General features: G+C 35.3%; 1 long non-coding RNA gene across 1 annotated transcript; it reads left to right on the top strand.

Annotated features, from left to right (window-relative positions):
* Window positions 1–15,587: 15,587 nt before the first annotated feature.
* LOC136806388 (uncharacterized) lies at window positions 15,588–16,294 on the top strand. The gene is made up of 2 exons (XR_010846560.1): window positions 15,588–15,695; window positions 16,028–16,294. It is a non-coding gene; the product is annotated as an uncharacterized lncRNA (long non-coding RNA).
* The last annotated feature ends 470 nt before the right edge of the window (window positions 16,295–16,764 follow it).

Genomic DNA, 16,764 nt, shown 5'->3' with positions numbered 1-16,764 from the left:
ACATAAACAAAACCAGGGGAAAAGTTTGAAATTTCATGTAACAAAGGAAACTGTCAAAACCCTTAAATATTAATTTTTTTACAAAATTAAATTCACATGAAATTTAATCTGATTTTAAAGTAATTATTGTTTTTATGAGAATTTCAAGAAGAAATTTCAGTATTTTAGCTATTTCAAAAAGCTATTTTTAGAATGGTATCAAGTCTGTTTAACATTTGTAAAGTTTAAAAGAAAAAGTGTTATTTTTCAATGTCAACATATTATTCTAATACTTGTCTTCCTTCAATCGGGGTTACTCTTATAGGTGAGGGGTAGCTTCAATCACCTCTAGAATTGGTCCTTGATATATTTAAAAGTCAAAAGTCAAGGCATGACTTGTTTATGTAATTTTAGTAAAATTTTTAATTTGCAGACCGGTGTTCTTTTTGGGGGTACTAAAATTATTTTTTATTTCGGCCACAGTGAAACATTTTGCTTATTTTTAACTGAAGGTGTCAGAGAGCTTATTTAGAAGACGTGCTTGGGTCAGCCTTGCGTGGATGTTTTCACACCCATATCTCTCTTCAGTTAAATATTTAGTGAAGGTTTCCTTTTTAAACTGAAAATGTTTTCATCAACACTTGAAAGTATGATTTTAAAAAAAATTTAAAGTATTTTTGACTTTACGACCAACTTTTTTAGAAACCTGGTTTGTATGTAGGAGGTTTTGTACTTTTACTGTGTGACGGGATCTGCCCTTTTTTAGTACGGTATTACGGGATTTGACGAAAAAAAAAGACGGGAAAACGGTATTTTAAAATCAGACGGTGACGGTATTTAAATATATGATACAAATAATACAAAATATAGCTACTTGAATAAAGCAATTTGTATTTTCCCAGCACAGGGATCTGTCTTCACTAATTAGACGACTGGGATTTTTTTCATTATTCTCAAAACATCAGAAACTGTATAACATAATTATAACATAAAAATAATTCAACCACAACATTATAGAAAAGAAATGAATACTAACAATTACATTATATTCTCAGTTGAGCAAAATCTAACGCATCCAATTGTGGATGGCTTGAGTGCAACGGGCAACTTTTGTTTTTACGATTATGTCCCTCCTCGTGGCATGCAGAACAAGTGATAACTTTTTGAGACGGTATAATAGTCTTTGTGAAAAACAATTGCTTCGACCGCATCAAATGAATAACTGTTTTAAAGCGCACGTCTGAAAGATTGGTTTCATTGATTTCGTAATATTTTATTCTTTTGTTCAAGTGTTCTCCTGCATTTGTAGTGTAACAACCATAACCCCATCCAAAAAGATCATAGAGTGTTTCCATTAACTCTGCCAGGTGATTCCTGAAATAATGAAGGTAGGGCATTGCATTAGTGCAACAACCACCGGCATTTGCTAAAAATTTCTGGAAGAATGTTTCCGCTCTTGTTCCAAATGTTTTGATTCGCTCAACATCTGCATGGACACTTCGTATGTCTCTATGAAAATACAAATTATAAAAGATCGAAATCAAACAATAGCCATTAAAAAACCTATAAAGCCAATTTCCTTCATTAAAAACTATAAAAAAGATAAAAATTTTAAAAGTTATCTTTCATCACAAAATAAAAAAGTACACTACTCCGAGTTTCATGCTTACTGCACTTGTCAAATGTACAAATAAAATGAATCTGTTTTGAAATTCTCATTTAAAAAGCTAAAAAATGTTAAAAAGTTGAAATAATTGGTGCGATAAAAAATTGATGTGCGTATAAAATGGTAATAAAAGGTAGATAAAAGGAATGCATAAAAATTCTATCGTTAGTCCGGTGGGACTGCTTTGAAGTTTTTCAGTAGAAATTTATTTAAATGACGGCATTTTGATACTAATTCCGAACGTTATTAATCAGGTCAAGTTCTGACGTCATAATGTGATATTTCTCTGTCAGGCACAAATTACATCGTTTTGAGCCATTTACATAAGGACGGGCGTGGTCAATTATTTCCCAGTTCAATTTAGGGGAGATATCCTTCAATTGGAGGTCCCACACGTAGTTCGAAAATTCGGTTGATTTCTTCTTGTCTTCATTCCTGAACGTGTGTTTGTGGCCATACCAACGTTGTTTGAAAGAATTGGCAGTTAAACCAATGTAGTGTTTGCCTTCCTCGGTATCGACTTTTTTGACGTTACACTTGTAGATAACTTCCTTTTCTAAACAATTTCCGTTTAATGGACACTCATTCTTCTTTCTACAGTTGCACAATTTTTCGTTTTCATTATTTGTATTAGCCTGGGGATCCAAGCGTTAAACTTTTTTCACAGTCTAGTTTATGATATTTTTGCTGCTGGTTTAACGCTTGGTGCAGGTAACTCGCCTGCAGGGAGATTTTTCCCTGCAATGCAGGTTCGGCCTGATTGGCCAGCTTTCGGCGTATTACTTAGCAGTACTTTCGCGCGCATTTTGATTATTTCGATGCGCGTGCATAATTTATGGAAAAAGCTGACTCTGCAGAAAAGGAAAACAAATGAAAATGGAAACATAGATTCATTTCAAAACAAAATGGCTGTTGGCTGGAAGTCTAAATACATGTGGCTGATGTTTTTATTTGGTTTTTAGTAGCTTTGAAAGTCTTTATAGCTTGTGAAAGAGTTTTTATGGTAAGTTGATTATGTGTGTTTGCCTGGGTTTCCAAAGTTCAGAAAGTCTGTCAACAAGGGTTCACACACAGACTGTTTATAACATTCTGTGTCAGACTAATCTACCTGCACCAAGCTCTATAATTTTAGAACTTTGTGAGGTGAGGTATTTTTTGTTTTTTCTAAAATTATGAGCTTGGATTCCCAGGCTATATTTGTATCTACTTGATGATTTAAAACTTTCTTATTGTGTGCTGATATAATTCTCGAAACATTTGGAAGGCAGCTATAACTAACTTTCAGGTTGTTACGATTAAAGATCTTGTGGAGGCGGTGGTTCTTCGGGAAGTTTTTGTCTACAATACTCAGAAACCTTTTTGCTACATTTGTTTTTACGTTGGTGCTGAACGGGGGGTTGAACCATATAATTTTTCTGGGTCTGGTTTTCGTTCGTTTTGTGTTCGGTGTTTTGTAAGTTAATTTTTCTTTATAGCCACTTGACTGAAGTGCATCGTTGTACATTTGGGATGCTCGGTCGAAAATCTCCTTGTTTGACGAAATTTGCTTATCCTTTCAGAGATCATGTTGTGGGTATGCGTTTGATGATGTTTGGTGGATGGTTCGATTTTGTATGTACGTAAACGGGATTACTGTTTGGTTTATTATACGGTTTGTATGTCCCGTCTCGCAGATCTAAAGTGATATCAAGAAAATTAACGGTTGTCAAGTTTGTGTCTATTGTAATTTTGAGATCAAATTCTTCTCTAAAGAGCTGAATAAAATCTTTCCGGATTTTATCGGCGTCGTGACCATTGATTACTTCGAAACAAAAAAGACCATCATCACGGTATAGACCAGATATCTCGATACCATACTTTTCGCTCAGACGGTAGAGTATAAATAGGCCGACCAATTCGCATAATTCCGCCCCGTCGAGTTTTAAATCATCAAGTAGATACAAATAATGAAAACGAAGAGTTTTAAATCATCAAGTAGATACAAATAATGAAAACGAAAAATTGTGCAACTGCAGAAAGAAGAATGAGTGTCCATTGAACGGAAATTGTTTAGAAAAGGAAGTTATCTACAAGTGTAACGTCAAAAAAGTCGATACCGAGGAAGGCAAACACTACATTGGTTTAACTGCCAATTCTTTCAAACAACGTTGTTATGGCCACAAACACACGTTCAGGAATGAAGACAAGAAGAAATCAACCGAATTTTCGAACTACGTGTGGGACCTCCAATTGAAGGATATCTCCCCTAAATTGAACTGGGAAATAATTGACCACGCCCGTCCTTATGTAAATGGCTCAAAACGATGTAATTTGTGCCTGACAGAGAAATATCACATTATGACGTCAGAACTTGACCTGATTAATAAACGTTCGGAATTAGTATCAAAATGCCGTCATTTAAATAAATTTCTACTGAAAAACTTCAAAGCAGTCCCACCGGACTAACGATAGAATTTTTATGCATTCCTTTTATCTACCTTTTATTACCCTTTTATACGCACATCAATTTTTTATCGCACCAATTATTTCAACTTTTTAACATTTTTTAGCTTTTTAAATGAGAATTTCAAAACAGATTCATTTTATTTGTACATTTGACAAGTGCAGTAAGCATGAAACTCGGAGTAGTGTACTTTTTTATTTTGTGATGAAAGATAACTTTTAAAATTTAAGTTGGCTCTGATTTCATTGAGCACTCTGCAGCATCAATCACAAACAAATCTAAAAAAGATAAAACAAATTGTGCTGTATGTATACCTTGCTAAATCTTTGAAACATTTGTACAAGTTTAATGCATGGCGGAATTTTTCTGCTTTGTCGGATTTCCATGTAATACCAGAAGCTTCGATGAATACATTCAAAAACGTATCAATGTTGTCTTCCAAAATCTTACAATCATTTCCTATCATCTTTAATGTTTCTGAACCATCGTAAAACTTCTTTTTACTAAAATTGAGAAATAAATTTAATCAAATATAAAACAGATGAGAAAAATTTCCTTCAACTAAGGAAATAAAGGCACAAAGCCAATCTCAGCTAATATGAATATGTCGAATGTCCAATAACTCAAATTTGAAATGCTAGCCCAGAAATTTTAAAAATGATACCTCTTGAAATAGGAATCCAACTGAAAAGCTAAGTAGGTACCACCAATTTTTCTCAGGGCAACTGGAAACAACTCTTCTTGAGAACGTTTATTTATTATAAAATGAAGAAATTTCCACATGTATCGGTGATGAGCCAGAATTAGGTAAAGCCCACATGGTGGTATGAATTTCAAAATAGTGGCATCAAATAAAAGCGTAGTCTGAAAGTAAATAGTACCAATCAAAAATTTTCAACAACCAACCAATTTTCATATAAACATAGCTTCAGCCAGGTTTCTAGGTCCCCCCAACAAAGCAAGGTCCCCCAATAATTCAGCTCCCCCCAAAAAATTGCCTTGTGCTAGGTGAACACTTGGGGAAAAAACAAAAACATTGTTCTCCCGCCCCTGTAGAGAAGTCAATAAAAAATATATGCGAGTACAGTACTGATAAATAAAAACTCAATTTTACTTTTATTAATATTTATGTTTACAAATCTTTTGCTTTTTATATTTGATTTAATAGTAAGATAAGAGATCTTTTGAAATTAGCTGAACAGCCCCCAGAGTCTCAGTCAGATCATCTAGGTCCCCCAACAATCTAGGTCCCCCCAAATATTTTGGTAATTTTAGCCCCCAGTCTCTTTAAAGGCCAAAATATTTCTTAGCCCCCCCAAAATAAGGGGGGCTGATGCTATGATAAATTACCCCTTTTCCTTCTGAAAATTAAAACATTTTACGAAAAAATTATTATTTGATCTACCACGTGTAACTTTCGTAAAGAATGAGCACATTTCCCTCTGCAAAAATATTTAACGAGAAAAATACTGAGATTCTATCAAACATAATTTTTGCGGAACGACCGTTTTGAGGGCGCGAAGCGCCCGAAAGGGAGTGTAGCATCCTTTCTCTAGATCTGGGCGTGTGGCGTAAAAAATTTGTATATGCACGAAATTTTCAAAAAAAATCGTCCGGTGACATATCGACTTTGCTTCGTGTTGGATGGGATCAATTTTCTGTAGCACTATTAAAAGTATCTGTTTTGTAAAAATATTTATTGCAATAGAATATGATTGATATCAAAAGTATTATAAATCTAAGAAAAGTTTGAAAATCTCTCATGGATCAGAACACTACCCTCAACATAATCTCAGCAAAAGCTGAAACATCATCACACCCCAATTGCTCGACCGACAATACCAACAAATATGATACAAAACAACAAAACATTCAAACAAACAATTATACAAAGAAAAAGGAAATGGCAAGATGAAGACAAAGCCTAGAGTCAGGTGTGGTACCAAGAGTAAGCACTCTCTGGCGCCCGCGAGCCACCCGTCAGTAAGTAAGACTTTTGATTAAAATTGCAACTTTTGTACAATTAATAGTAAGAGTGTCAAAGCTTTATCTTCTTTGCTTTTTTCCCGCTTCTTCCAGATGTCTGGGCCCAGTCTTTTTTTCTGCGTTTCATTTTCAAAACAACAAAGATGGCCCCTGAAAACCAACGAATCTCTTCGGTTTTTGAGGTGCATGCATTAACTTTTGGACTGATTTATGGCCCATTGAAAGGTAAATCTTCATTTTTTTTCACCTTTATAGTTTCAACTACCTTTGGAATGTTACATTAGTACTTTTTCTTTGTGTTGACTATTTTGTATTAAATTGGATTTTCATCTCACAAAACAAAATGTTTTTTTCTCGGCCATATGTGTTTCATGGATATCATATGGCCATGTTTTCTTTCCACAGGCTTATTTTTATTCATATGGGTCGTGTTTTTATTCCATTTTACTCTAACTATAATTATTTTCATATCTTCTGTCTTCAAGGCTCAGGGTTCAGGTGAAGGAGCTTGATTGATGTGATGCTGATGGGTGACTTTTAACGCTACCGATTGGCCGACTGGCTGAATCAGCAGTGTTTCAGAGTTTTGGTGGGTGAACGCGCACAACAAAGAAGCAGCATACAACCAAAATATACATAGCATTATGACTGTATGAGCAGATTGTGATTGATGGAGAATAATAAAATGGTCGTCCTGCTGAATATAAATTGTGCCAGTTCCATGTTATTCCGTGCAATGTTTACGAGACAAAAGAGAAGACTGTACTGGAAAGCAGAATCAAAATGATAATTACTAGTTGCTATTTTCGTCATTGAAGATTTCTTCAATATTTATTTGATAATGGAATCATTTTGATTTGGCTTGATTGATTGTTGATTCCATTATCGCTTGCTGACTCTCGAGGGATTTTTGTTTAACATTGGAGCTTGATCATCATCAATTAGAATAATGCCGATTTATATTTGTACGATAAAGTGATAACAAAAGCATGAATTGATGACTTTAGCCCAAAAGACAACTTAAATGATAAAAGTACCTATATGTTACTTTTGATGCTAGCTCGAATATATTTTCAAACAAGATATCTTTCACAAAAAAGTGTTTTTTACTGGCGAATCAACTTATATTTTCATAAACTCTTTGACGTGAGATTGCAGATAACGCTTGTTATTATTACCGCCTAATACAGTAAATAGACCTTTTTTCAAAGAGGCCACCCTGTTTATGTAGTCCAGCAGTAAAACAATGATAAAACTATGCATAATTATTACAATATGCATGATACAGTAATTATGCATGGCTCTATCATTGTTTTTATGGCTGGACTACATAATTATTTAACAGGGTGTCCTCTTTTAAAAAAGGTCTATAGTAATGGCATTACTTTAATATACTTATATGAATTATTGAAGTTTTTGAATTTTATTTTGCAAGGCAAGGTTCTTGAAAAAGTTAATTTGGACTGGTTTGGATTGATTTTATAAATGAAACATTGGGAACATCTTTTTGCCAAACACACAATATCGCAAAAATAGACTCACAAAAAGACAAAATTTCATCACGCAAAAAATCTCACTTGTCTTGATAGGCTGCTGATTCCTTTTCCGAAAATTGATACTACATTTGAAGTGAATGATATCATAAAGAGGTAGCACATTTTGAGAGATTGTATACTAGGTTCTAATGGCTGAAAAGCTCAAGATCATCTTTCAAACTACGCACTATTTTCTTTTAAATTTTGAATATAATTTTTGAATTGTTGATAAATTTGTCTTCGTAAAAGTTTTATAGAGAGCTAAGTGTAAGTAATTGTTTCAAAAAGTCACAAAAAGATGGGATAAAAGTCTTTCAATTTATTCAGATAAACTGCCAGCCTAAAGCCTAATGTAATATCTTTGTTGTTGGTCATTCAGCCATTGCACAAGAAACATGTGTGTTCTTTTTTGTCACTTGCATTCTTTTTTATAAGAGCCAGTAAATTTTTTTAAAGGTTTGGCTGTCCTTTTTTGCACTTTGAGCCTGAAATTGTTTTTGAATTGCTCAAAACCCGGCGTATTTAATTTTTGAGCCTCGTATTGTTCTTATAAAAAAGAAAGAGTTGAGTTGGAAAACATCATCAATAAAAGTTTGACTTATAAAAATAATTTGTTAGTGTCGAAATTTCTTCGCTTTGCGAAAACGGAACGGTCGTTCCGCAACCCCTTTTATGTTGATCATTAAAGTTTTCAGAAAAAAACCTCCTTTTCTTCTGAAAAATAATATTTTCGAGAATATCAACATCAGTACAGACTCACCCATTGTCCAAACAAACTCTTTGTGAGCTTTTTATAAGCAGCTGAATCTTTGTTTGGTTTACAACCAGGCTCTTTCAATGCAACTTCACCACGTGACTTCATTTTTGCGATACTTTGCTTTTCCCCAACTGACTTTTTCTTTGTATTCCACTTCGAACTTTCAAGCTCACAATGAAAACATCCAAATTGATGTGTACATTGGCATCTCCCGAGAATTTCTTTGGTGAAACACAAATCGGCGACAAGAAGAACAATAACATTAAACCGCTCATCCTGACCGTTAACATTAAGCACAACACCATTATGAACCAATTGTGAGAGTTCAAGATAATGATCCTTGCCATGATTTTCTAATAATTCACGTGACTCACCACCACGCCATAAATTAGAGATGAATTAAACGTAAGGGCTGTTTACCATCTTTTCCATATTCAGTACAGAAAATGACAACTGCTCTGTTGGGTAGCGGCTAGAAGCACGAAAATTATCACCTGTGCTCCGAACAACGATAGTTCTATCATTTACATTCAAAGCTTTAAATAGGTTATGATCACGCTTTTTCAAAAAATCAAAAAGTTTTGACTGTTGTGTATCTGTCAAAAATTTGAACATGTCTAATAGATCTGGACATGACACTATGTGTTGAAGAGTATCACGCAAATTAGTCTGATAACCCATGCATTTGCAACGTGTAATGTCTTTGTGAATGTTTTCAATTTTACCTGTATCCAATCTATTGCAATACTCCCTGACATCTTCATATGAGGGTATTTTTTTATTTTTAAGAGCAAACAAAAGTTTAAGATTTTTGTATGATCTTTGAGAAAGTTCACACTTCCCCATTATGAGTTCTGCAGTTTCTTTACAGTCAAGTTGATTTGGGCAAGTTCTAATCTTGAAATTTTTCACTAAATGAGACAAATAATTGTCAGTATGCTCCAGTGCATCATCAACAATACCGGGGTACTTTTCCATGAGATATGAAACAAAGCCTAAAAGACAATAGAAGGACCATATAGTCAGGGGCTGAAGTTAGGATATTTGGCACAACCTATACATGGAGTATGAACAACATTTTATTGCTGGAATTGATAGTTGGGACCCTTAGGATCATTTTAAGCCAGAGTGCCATTTTTCTAAGGTTGAGCATTTTTCAAAATGGCAGATGTTTCAAAATGGCGGATTTTTGCAAAAATCCAAAAATGTGAAAATTTTAAGTTCTTCAAACATTGTCATATTATATACCGTTGGAAAGGAAATTTCAAGCTCGACAACTTTTTTGCTTACATCAAAAACTAAAAATGTACTCAAAGTGAGAAAAATGTCAAAAACGATTCAGGTGGAAAAAAGCCAAAATCCAAACCAAACAAGGTTGGAAGTTTCGAAAATCTAGGTTGAAAAAAGCCGAAATACAAGGTGGGAATTTTTGTAAATTCAGTTGGAAAAAAGCCAAAATTCAAGCTAAACAAGGTTGGAAATTTCGAAAATTCAGGTTGAAAAAAGACAAATCCAAAAAGTGATGGCAGAGATGTGGAAAAGAGATCTTAAAAAAGAGATCTTAAAAAAGGCTTTTGTTATTGTGAACAGTCACTCGCTAGCCTAGGCTCGATGGCTCCCGGTCAATCTCTCGTTATTGTTCGCACAGATACGTGGTTGATCTTAGATCACTCACACAGCTCAGCAGGGCACTATTTGAAACTATGACACAAGTACCCTATGTGCTTCACTGTGTGAACTCACTGTGATTGACCGAGGCCGCTCCGAAGAGATACCTCACCTGACGGAAACTTACAGCTTGACTGCTCACATTATAGCCTAATATCTAGGTTAGCTATACATCAAAACAGTTTTGAGCGAAAAATCGCTTGTTTTTTTCCCAAGGACATGCGCAGAAAATGGTTAGAAAAACGTAAATTCCACATAGATTTTTAACGTTTTCCAAACTGTTTGGAGAAACACAAATTTCCAACCCAAAAAGTCTAGTTTTCCAATCGAAAGAGTTTCAATTTCACAAAAATGTAATTTCCACATGGATTTTTAACTGTTTGAAGAAACACAAATTTCCAACCCAAAAAGTCTAGTTTTCCAAGAAAGGATCTCAATCTTAGAAAAATGTAATTTCCACATGGATTTTTAACGTTTTCCAAACTGTTTGGAGAAACACAAATTTCCAACCCAAAAAGTCTAGTTTTCCAATCGAAAGAGTTTCAATTTCACAAAAATGTAATTTCCACATGGATTTTTAACGTTTTCCAAACTGTTTGGAGAAACACAAATTTCCAACCCAAAAAGTCTAGTTTTCCAAGAAAGGGTCTCAATCTTAGAAAAATGTAATTTCCACATGGATTTTTAACGTTTTCCAAACTGTTTGGGAGAAACACAAATTTCCGACCCAAAAAGTCTAGTTTAGCAACTTGAGGTATCAAATTTACTAAAATATGTATTTTCACATCGATTTTTGACCTTTTTTTTCAATTCCCAAACTGTTTGGAAAATAAAAATTTCCCACCCAAAAAGTCATGTTTTCCAACCAGCCTTGGAAAATTGTCATTTCTACATGGGTTTTTTTTCACTTGATTTTTCAAGGGCATTGGTTTATTCTACAAAACCTATGGGTAATTTACGTTTTCCAAATCAGCTTAAGGTAATCGCTCAAATTTCCAACCTTCAATTATAAAACCAAAATTTCCAACCCAAAAATATTGAATTTCCAACCTTGGAAATCGAAAATTTTTTCCTGTGATCTACAGACCATATTCAGAGACATAAACGTAAAACTTCAGACAGCCATCAACCTGCAGCAAAACGGACCAGGAGATCTGATACTGCGTTCGATTTTAATGAACATTGCCTATTTTGTGGGAGCACATGTTTAGTCCAACGTGATCCAAAGAACCCAAAACGATGGAAAAAGAATAAAGGTATGCTTTGTAGAACAGCAGACAGAGGAGCTGGAATGAAGACAATAAAGGAAACCTTACTAGAGGTATGTTATATTTCTAACATGTGCATTTCTGCTTTTCTGATTAATTTTTTTTTTCGAATACGAAATACAATTTCGAATTTCAGACAATAAGTGAAAGAACGTTAAATTGACAAGGAAAAGATGCCAGGAGAGAGGATACGGATGGATGGAGAGATTGTGAGGTGAGGGGGAAGGGGGAGGTGGAGTGAGGTAAGGAGGGGGAATATAGAGGAAGAGATGTTTAGCAAGTTTTGCTTTCATGATTTTTCAGATTTGCGATAAGAGGAAAGACGATACAAGTGAGGCAGTAAGAGTTCGTTTGGAAGGAGCTACATCAGACTTGCATGCTGCTAATGGACGATATCATGTAAACTGCTACAAATGAAAGAAGCATTGATTCTGCGAGGCGAATGGCTGCTAATGAGTCAAGCTCAGATAAGTCTCTCCAAAATGTTATTACCGCACTAAAGAGTGACCCTGAAAAGGTTTGGAATTCGATTGAGATTCATAATCTTTATATTGATAATGGCGGTATCGAATCGAATAGAAGTAGATTTATGTTGAAACTGAAAGAGAAGATGAAAGACGAAGTATTTTTGCTGTCATCGCCAGGAACTGCAACGATAGTTATGCTAAAGACAAAAGCAGAAACAATATTGAAACTCGAAAACGATGATGAGCAGGACTACCACGTTCAAATGAAATCGATCGCGGAAAGAATTGTAAAGGAAACCAAATCTTTGAAAAGAACTTTCGACCGATACACCCTAATAAACGAAAACATTTTTAACGGTAGCGAGACACTTCTTGATCTACTCTCAGAAATTTCAGATAAGTTAAAACATTCACTGCCTGCAGCTATGATAGGAAGCATTGTATCAAGCACGATTCTCGGAAAGCCTACCATGCTCCAAGTAGGTTTATCTTTGGTTGCTAAAAGCAGAGAAGTAATCGATCATTTTCACTGTTACGGTGTATGCTCCACCTATCAGGAAACTCGACGGTTCAAAGTTTCAGCAGCAGCTCAAAATAAAAATGTGTCCCAATTTAGCGCAGTCAATGGACTTATCCAAGCCATCTCAGATAACTTTAATGCTAGCATTAATACTCAAAACGGCATCAAACAAACCAACGCTATGGCTACTATCGTAACCCAAACTCAGAAGAAACTTGAAGCTAAATCTGACGGACCTGATATTCCAAGATTGAAACAAGAGGATATTTCTAAAGTTAAATTAACACAACCGAAAATATCCTACTTCAAAGGAGTGAAAAACCCTCCAATGCCAAAAGACTTCAGCTTAAACCAACCGCTTTCATTGATAGTATTCTGTAAACAAGTTATCCTCCGTGAAAGAGCTAATCACGAAGACTTTCAGTTTATCAAATCCATTTTGCGAAAGGATAGCTCACCAGATTTCAACGGCTATAATACCCAAGGCATTAGAACTAAAGGAGAAAGTTTAAAGCCTAAAACCAAAGTTATGTTCATGCCCTTGTTAGACCGAACACCTTCAGATCCATCGACAGTTCTTACCACAATGTTGGAGGCAGAGAGAGTTACCAACAATGCAGGCCAGGTTATCACTGTATGTGTTGGACGTTATTTGGACAGATCCAGAAAGATTTAGCAATTTCGTGCCTAGAATCGGTGGCATGCACTGGGTCATGAGTTTTATTGGAAGTATCGGGATCTTAATGCAGAATAGTGGTTTGCTTCCTTGGTTGAAAAGTGCCTTTGGTGGTGTGGAGAAAATGCTACTAGGCAAGAAATTCCCCATGAACGTAAGGGCGCTAAGATTCGCTATGCTAGAAATTCTGAGAGGTCACGTAGAATATTTGGATTCGTTCGTTGCTTTCAACGAATTCCTTGAATCCTTTTGTATAGAAAATAAGCAGGAGGAGAATGAAAACGAGGAGAATGAAAAAGAGGAGGATGAGAATGAAGAAGAAAACAAACTTGCGAAACACTGGATCGTAAACTTCATTAAACCAGTGCTACTAATACACCTATATATTCGAGCCGAACGTGAAGGTGACTTTGCACTCCACCTATACACATGCCACAAAATGATGCCTTATTTCTTTGCATCGGGTCATATGAATTATGCTCGTTATGGAATCTGTTACCTCAGAACTCTGCATAAACTTCCAAAATGTATTCTAGAAGCTTTCATGAGAGGAGAGCATGTCATGCGACATCAAGATGGAATATGGAACGGAATTTGGAGTGATATGATGATCGAAACGACGTATATGAGGTATGGTAAAGGACCTGGAGGTATAATCGGTGTAACAACACAACCAAGAACGGTACAAATTTGGACGGAGAGTTTACCAGCTTGCACGGAGGTCTTGAAGGATCTCGACGAAGTGAGAGGAAAAAACTCTAAAGTTAAAAGTTCTCATAAAGAAGAGTCTAACACAAGAATTGAAAATGACTTAAAAGATCGTATCAAATTGAGGGATGCCTTACAGTTATGTGCTCACCCTTTCGATCCAGAGTCCAACGATCAAAATCTTCTCATAAACATCTACACTGGTGAGATTGCCCCTGATGAATGCAATGTTCAGAGGTCTCTGAAAATTGGCGCAAAACAGTTATCCAATTTCGTATCTCATCTTCCTACTGGTTTCTACAGCACTATTCAAAAGAAAGTCGTTACAATGGCAAGCAAACCCAAACGCAAGGATTCCACTGAACATGAAATGTACAACACTGAAATGTTATACTCCCGTGTCATGTGCCTTTTGAGCGTTGATCAAATTTCTCTTGATGATTTATTCAAATATGAACTATCACCGATTCCACTTTCGATGTTTAAATCCACTGGAGAAGGCAGATTCCCTTCCAACAAGTCTTCTTTAAAAAAGAAACTTAAAGTAGAAATTTCCAAAAGAAACATCAAATCGGATGCAATCATCATAGATGGATGCGCTGCTTTATACCATGTACACTGGCCTAAAGAAGCAAAAGTCTCAGATTTTGTCGACTCTTTTGTTCAATACATCGCAAAATTCCTTCAACACAGCACGGTCTTCCTCATCTTTGATCGCTACAGAGACTACAGCATAAAAGGACAGACAAGGTTGAAACGCCTAGTCAATCATCTCCGCACGCATGTATTGACGTTGGAAACACCGCTACCTCCCAAAGAAATGACTTTGAAGTCTAGTAAAACTAAAATCCAGCTGATCAACCTGATTTGCGATTCACTTCTCAACCACTTCACAAAAAGTGTCAACAAACATTGTTCATAACCGGTCAAGACGATGTTCCCTCTTCAACATGCAAAGGCGTCCAAAAAAAGAGAGAGGAAATTCGAACTACCCATGAAGAGGCTGACGTCATCATACCACAACAGGTTCAATATGCCATGAACAAAGGATACAAGAACATTCAAGTAATCTGTGATGACACTGATGTATTCGTTTTACTTGTCTATTATCATCATGTCAACAAATGGAAGAATGATGTATTACTGACATCACTGGACGAATCAAACAAACCAATTTCAATCAAGTTAACTGCCGAAAAGAACGAATCATTTGCCTCATCACTTCCAGCAATGCACGTTCTTTCGGGATGTGACACAGTGCCAATGATGTGTGGAATCGGAAAAATTGGTGCTCTAAATGTCATCAAGAAGAATCCTAACTTATTGCCATCATTGGGAGATTTGCGTGCTCCAATAAGTGATGTAATCAACGAAGCAAAGTCATTTGTTGCTAGATGCTATGGATCCAAAGATTGTCAAAATATGTCAGATTTAAGGTACACTTTACTTCTTGTTTAAAATTTATCTACCTTCTCATTGTGCCATCTGGTAAAAATATTTGTTGATTTCATTACTTAAAAGTTGAAGAAGGAAAAGGTAACCGTTTATGCTAGGTTTTAGTAGTCTTGACAATATAAGACGTAATAGTAACCTCAACTTCTAATTGTTCACTACGTAGGTTGAAACTTTGGAAGAAGAAAGCAGACAGCTGTAAAAGTACAACCAATCCTAAATTGAATCGATTGCCCCCGACAGAAGAAGCTTTAATACCAAACATATCACGAGCGCACTGGCAACTTGCTATTCATTATTCGTGTATGGAACCGGATCCACCTGCTGGTGATCCATGCAAGGTAATAACTAATTGATATTTAACATGTTAGTTTTAACAGGTTTGATTCACTTACCTCTGCAATTAGGGATTGATACAGCGAAGAATAGTTCAATAAATTCCATATTTTTACCTTCAGTTTGGGAGGACACGAGATGAGCAAGCAAAAGCCCTTAATCTATTAATGCTTCCAACTGGTACAAAGTATGCTCCCGATGCTGTTCTCAAAAGCACAAGGTGTAATTGTAAAGGTAACTTTTCTTTTTCAATAGTAATCATAGTCACAATAGTCTTTTTTATCAACTATCCAAAAACTATCTGCGATCTGATAGGTTAAAAAAGAGTACAATATATCTTGTATTTTACACGTACAAAATATAAATTGACGAAAAGATCGTAAAGTATCATACAATATGGAAATATTTCACTCGTTCCGGATTTTCTGTATATTTTCCTCGCCTAAATATTGTACGGAAAAATTCTCAGAACTCGTAAAATATTTCTCATATGTACTCACAACTGTCCAATAACTATTACATATCACTTTTACAATTACAAATTTAGGCTCTTCCACTCTTTTCAGCTTCCCAGTGTAAAACTAACGCATGTTCGTGTGCCAAAGCAAAGATGGGTTGTAGCGAATTTTGTGGATGTGGAGACGAGGGTGACACGAACGAATGCAAAAACAAATGGAACGAGAACCAGTACGAAAGCGATGATGAAGACGAAAATGAAGATGAATTTGAGGATGAGGACGAAGACAACGAAGACTAGTCATTTTGAAAAATATTTTTAGTGTTCATAAGTTTTTGAACTTTCTTAAAATGTTTCTAATAATTTGCTCATTTCATTTCAAGGTCGTTATTTTTTGCCTATGTTCAGAGAAAAAAAATTGAAAAAGTGAAAATAGTGACGTCATCGTTTTGGCATTTTTCTCACGTTGAGTACATTTTCAGCTTTTGATGTAAGCAAAAAAGTTGTTAAGCTTGAAATTTCCATTCCAACAGTGTGTCACAAGCCTATATTCAAAGAAAAAATTGAAAAATGAAAATGATGACGTCGCCGTTTTTGACATTTTTCTCACTTTGAGTACATTTTTAGTTTTTGATGTAAGCAAAAAAGTTGTTGAGCTTGAAATTATAATATGACAATGTTTGAAGAACTTAAAATTTTCACATTTTTGGATTTTTGCAAAAATCCGCCATTTTGAAAAATCCGCCATTTTGAAAAATGCTCAACCGTAGAAAAATGGCACTCTGGCTTAAAATGATCCTAAGGGTCCCAACTATCAATTCCAGCAATAAAATGTTGTTCATACTC

This window comes from Clytia hemisphaerica, unplaced genomic scaffold (assembly GCF_902728285.1).
Source record: "Clytia hemisphaerica strain Z4C2 unplaced genomic scaffold, Clytia hemisphaerica genome assembly, whole genome shotgun sequence".
Taxonomy (NCBI): Eukaryota; Metazoa; Cnidaria; class Hydrozoa; order Leptothecata; family Clytiidae; genus Clytia; species Clytia hemisphaerica.
Note: the sequence above shows the minus strand (reverse complement) of the source record. Positions and strands in the feature narration are given on the sequence as shown.